The 5138-nt window shown below is 38.5% G+C and overlaps 1 pseudogene; it reads right to left on the bottom strand.

The window, feature by feature from the left end:
* Positions 1 to 2297: 2297 nt before the first annotated feature.
* Positions 2298 to 4752, bottom strand: LOC100472536 (annotated as a pseudogene).
* Positions 4753 to 5138: the final 386 nt, after the last annotated feature.

Below are 5138 nucleotides of genomic sequence, written 5' to 3'. Positions count from 1 at the left end.
CAAGAAATAAACTTTTGTTGTATTAAGCCATCAACATTTGAGGGTTCTCCTTAAATGACAACTAATATTAATTTTTTTATTATTTTATGTCTACATTATACTCAGGCACATTTCTGTCTTATAACTTTTAGTGATTTATATTATGTGCTGCTCTCTTACAGAATATAAGCCCTTTGGGACAGATATATCCTCTTATGTCTTTGAATTGCCTGCATCCAGTATAAGTTCTGGCACAAAATACTAAAATAAAAATTTTTGTTGAGTAAATTGTTGAGAAAAACCAGGATAAAAAAGAATTTGCAGATTTTATCACTAAGAAATAGGGATATTTAATACCAAGCAAATGGGCTAAGGTAAGATATAATAAGAAATTCTTTGAAGAAAAGATCTTTGCAATATATTAGTAAATTTGAAAATACTCATTGAGTTGATTTGTGCAAAATATTAAAATTTTCTCCCTTTAGGGACAATGGGAGGTGATTTATCTCATAAAAAGTTATTTATAATTTTCTACAAAGATGTTATTGAATCATTTTTTGTCCTTTTTTTTAGAGAAAAACATTTATTAAGCTCTTTAATAAAATATGTGCACACAGCTTTTGGAACAGTAGCATTTTTTAATGAATATGTAGATATCTTTAAGTTTTATTTTTTAAGGCTGACTTTTAAATTGTTACCTTTTTTCAAGAACTAGAGGTTTATAACTTATGTATATTAAACCAGAAAATATTTACTGATGGTTATTGCCAAGCATGTCAAAGAGGAAGAGGGAATTCAACATGGGCACATTTTAGGCAAAATGCCAAAAAAAAAAATCAACAAAGTAAAATTAATAAAATAGTTTTAAAACTCGATTCCCTAATTCCTTTTGATGAGGTTGTGGACTATAGGTGAGGTTCAGTGGGGCGGAATCCGGAGCCGACAACCAAGAAAGAATTCTTGAGGCATCTTTGGTGCAAAATGGTGGTTTTTTAAAGCACAGGGACAGGACCCGTGGGCAAAAAGAGCTGCTGCCCCGGGTTGTGAGGGGTGGCTGATTATGTACCATGGGGTTGGGGGAGGTAAGGGAAAGGGGAGGCTGAGAAAGCACTTTCATAAGTTAAAGAAGACTCACAGGATACTGGAGGCCTTGCTATTGTCAAGCCAAGGCTGTTTACACTATCACTGTGTCCCTATCAATGAGCTGCAGGTCCAAAAGAAATTCCGTTTTATTTACATTTTCTTCTGCCTCAGCTTTCCTCAATTTTATGGAGGGGATGGTAATGTTAGGGCTTCAGGAAACTGAATTATGCGTCTCTGCAAGTTAGGCTATTGATAAGAAAGCTTCTTCCTTGTAAATCACTAGGACATGTGTAAACTGAGGGAGAATTATGGGTCTTGAAGGACTGTGATCTCTGTCAATTAGCCATTTATTTTTTCCTTTCCTTAGTTTTAGGGCAGCCAGGAGTGCTGAGGAATGTTGCATACATGGGGGAGGGGGTTGCAGGGTGTCAGCTTCTGCTTTGTCTTCAGCCAGCCTTCTGTTCCCTCATCACTTTCATTTACTTTTTTTTTTTAACATTCTTTTTTTTTTTTTTAAAGATTTTATTTATTTATTCGACAGAGATAGAGACAGCCAGCGAGAGAGGGAACACAAGCAGGGGGAGTGGGAGAGGAAGAAGAGGCTCATAGCAGAGGAGCCTGATGTGGGGCTCGATCCCACAACGCCAGGATCACGCCCTGAGCCGAAGGCAGACGCTGAACCGCTGTGCCACTCAGGCGCCCCTTTTTTTAACATTCTTAAAGGGTTGTCAATATTCTAATATCTCTGGAGCTGTTTTTAAAAGTTTTAAAAGAAGATTTTATTTATTTGAGAGAGAGAGAAAGAGAACAGTGGCGGAGGTGAGGAACAGAGGCAGAGGGACAATCACTGTGTGGAGCCTGAGGTGGTGCAGAGCCCCAGGGCGAGCTTGATCTCACAACCCTGAGATCAAGACCTGAGCTGAAATCAAGAGCCAGAGGCTTAATGGAGTTAAAAAGACTCCCAGATTCCCCTCCCTGGAGCTCTTTTAATGCTTCATTTGTCAGTATAATCCTAAAACCTGACAATGATGTAATATAGCCTATAGCTTGTACCTCTTCTTGAGGCACATTCAAATGTTCTGGCAAACAGTAATAAAGTATCTAAGTGCCACATACATTAAAACTTCAAGCTCGATTGAGTCACACTGATCTCATCCCTTTTGATTGCCTTTTCTCCAAGAACATCATTTTCCAGGAGTTTCAAAAATCAGTTGTTTTCTTTGTTTCAAGTTCTTCTAGTGTTTTGTGAAGTAGAGTTCCCTTTGATGCTGTTTCTCCAGCATATGAGGAGAAAAGGAAAAGTCCATGCCTGGAACCATGGATGATGACTGAAAGCTAACAGGATTAATGGATGCTGTTGGTGATACCTTAGGACCCAAAATCAAACTTCCATTTTCATGATGTCTTCTTTGTATATCCTTTAGTTTTTAGGAAGCTTTGTATATTCTTCAGATAGAACATTTTGTCTATTTAACATTGATTTTCTGTTTCTAATTCTTCTCTCTTTGTCTCTAAGACTTCTACTTTCTCTTGCAGTCACTTCAGTTTGTTTCCATGAAGAGATTTCCTTTTTTTTTCTGGGCAGTTGCAGCTCATTGCAGTTTTTCTTTAGCGTGATTATACTTTTCTACTCTGTCAGTGATACATTCCTGAAGCTCATGCTTTGCTTCCAATCATTGTATCATTTCTCTTCCAATGACTTTTCAACTTCTAGTTGTGGTTTTTCAGCGTAGCTTCTTGAATTTCAGCATCCTGTTTTAAACCTCGCCATCATTTCCTTCAGTATTTTGTTTGAATTCAGCAACTCATTCTCTGACTATGCAAGCAAGGTCACTTGGATCTTCAGACTACTAGATTTGCTGTTTCAGGTCAGAATTTTCATTTTTTTCTTTCTCTGCATTTTCAATATTCATAATTTGTTGTTGAAGTTTTAACCTAATACTTTGAAGTTCCCTTCTGGCTGGCTCTTCTGCCATCTGTGAAGCCCGCAATTTCTCTTCACACTCAGCCTTTTCAGATCGCCTTCATACATCATGTTCCATTTTCATTTTCTCTGAATCCACTAATCTGTTTCCAGGTTCAGCTTTTTATCTTATAATACCACAGATTTTTGATAACCTTCTTCCTTGGCAGTTGAACTTAATATATTCATTCATGATCCTTTTCTACCAGGAGCACTTTGTGGTGTTCAAAGCCTGAATTGAGAATTTAATTGTCTGACTGTATTCCATTTAGTTCACTTTGAATCTTACTCCTTTCTCTTTCTAGCTCACTCTTAGGTCTTGATGCTTTCAGTTTGATGTCTGTTATTTCAAATTTGTTTGAATGTTTAAGTTCTTGTACTTTACTGCTCATTGTATTTATTTCCTGTTTGGCTCTACGTAGTTTACTGATTAACACAGTGTTTTGTTCATTGCTTGATTGTAACTCTTTTTCCAAGAGTTTAGCTGACTGATTTTCAGCCTCAAGAGATCTGACTGTAGCCTGCATCTCAGCCAACTGCCATGCCTGAATTCTTTGGACATTTTCTTACCTGAGCATCAGAATTCTCTTTTTCAGCCCTTAATTCTGCTACTTCTTCTAAACCTTTTAATTTCTAACACAAGTGGACTTTTTCTTTTTTTCTTCTTCTTTTTTTTAAAGATTTTATTTATTTATTTGACAGCGCAAGAGACAGCCAGTGAGAGAGGGAACATAAGCAGGGGGAGTGGGAGAGGAAGAAGCAGGCTTCCAGCAGAGGAGCCTGATGTGGGGCTCGATCCCATAACGCCGGGCTCACGCCCTGAGCTGAAGGCAGACCCTTAATGACTGAGCCATCCAGGCGTCCTACAAGTGGACTTTTTCTTTTTTTTTTTCTTTTTTTTTTTTAAGATTTTATTTATTAATTAGACAGAGATAGAGACAGCCAGCCAGAGAGGGAACACAAGCAGGGGAGTGGGAGAGGAAGAAGCTGGCTCACAGCGGAGGAGCCTGATGTGGGGCTTGATCCCATAACACCGGAATCATGCCCTGAGCCGAAGGCAGACGCTTAACCGCTGTGCCACCCAGGTGCCCCACAAGTGGACTTTTTCTTGAACAAGTTGCTCCCCATTCATTTTCTGTCTCTTGTGTATCAACACTAAGCAGTTGCTTATATTAGTTCTTCTTTATCTTTCTCCAGTCTTGCAATCTCTGATTCATATTTTTTCTTCTAAAATATGTGCAAATTCTTTCTAGTGTTCAAATTCTGATTTGAGAAACGTATGTTCATAGCAAGGGTTATTACATTCAGTTCTATACTTGTTCACTACTTCACCCAGATTCCTAAAGTGCTCTGTCATTAAAGTTTCTAATTCTTATTGTATTTGGGCTTGTAACAATTCCAACTTTTATGGAGTTAATACTTGAAGTTTCATTTCTTCTAAGTCTTTAGTTTTCTCTACTGATTTCTCTCTTACTCTTCAAGCAGCAGCTGAAATTTTCCTTTGTAAGTTTGCTTTTCGTTTAACAGTTGCATGAGTTCATTTTATGACTTTATGTATTCATCTTGCAACCTTGTGTGTTCAGCTTTCAGAGTCAGATAGTTTTATGATGTTCACATCCTAACCTTTTGCCAATTAACATTTTTTGAAATTCAGATTAAGAACTTATCAGCCCACTGATAAAAATGGTGAGAAAAGTGTCCATATTGTTAATAGAGCTGATAACCATGTAACAATAAGCTCTAGCTTCCTTAGTTTTCTTTCCAAGAGTATTTTCTACCTCCTTGCCAATAAGAAAGAATCTCAGGACACCAAATTATACCAGACTCACAGTCTTTGCAATGTGAGTGCATGAAACAGTGACCAGTGTTCTGCTGTACTTGTCACTGGGGGACACCTTTATAGCTCCAACTGTGGGCTCCCCCTCATCTCTTCTTGCAGGCCACTGTGGCTGAGGATATTGTCCCACATGCAGGGTGCTGGCCCAGTCTGCCATGCCTGGTGGGATCCTGGCAGCCACTTGTGGCAGAGCTGAAGAGGAGGAACAGGAAAAGGAGGGCTGAACATGACTTGTGAGGTCTCCTGGGAGAGTTCCAAAGGCATTGGCATCAGAGA

The sequence above is a fragment of the Ailuropoda melanoleuca genome, chromosome 9 (genome assembly GCF_002007445.2).
Source record: "Ailuropoda melanoleuca isolate Jingjing chromosome 9, ASM200744v2, whole genome shotgun sequence".
NCBI lineage: Eukaryota > Metazoa > Chordata > Mammalia > Carnivora > Ursidae > Ailuropoda > Ailuropoda melanoleuca.
Note: the sequence above shows the minus strand (reverse complement) of the source record. Positions and strands in the feature narration are given on the sequence as shown.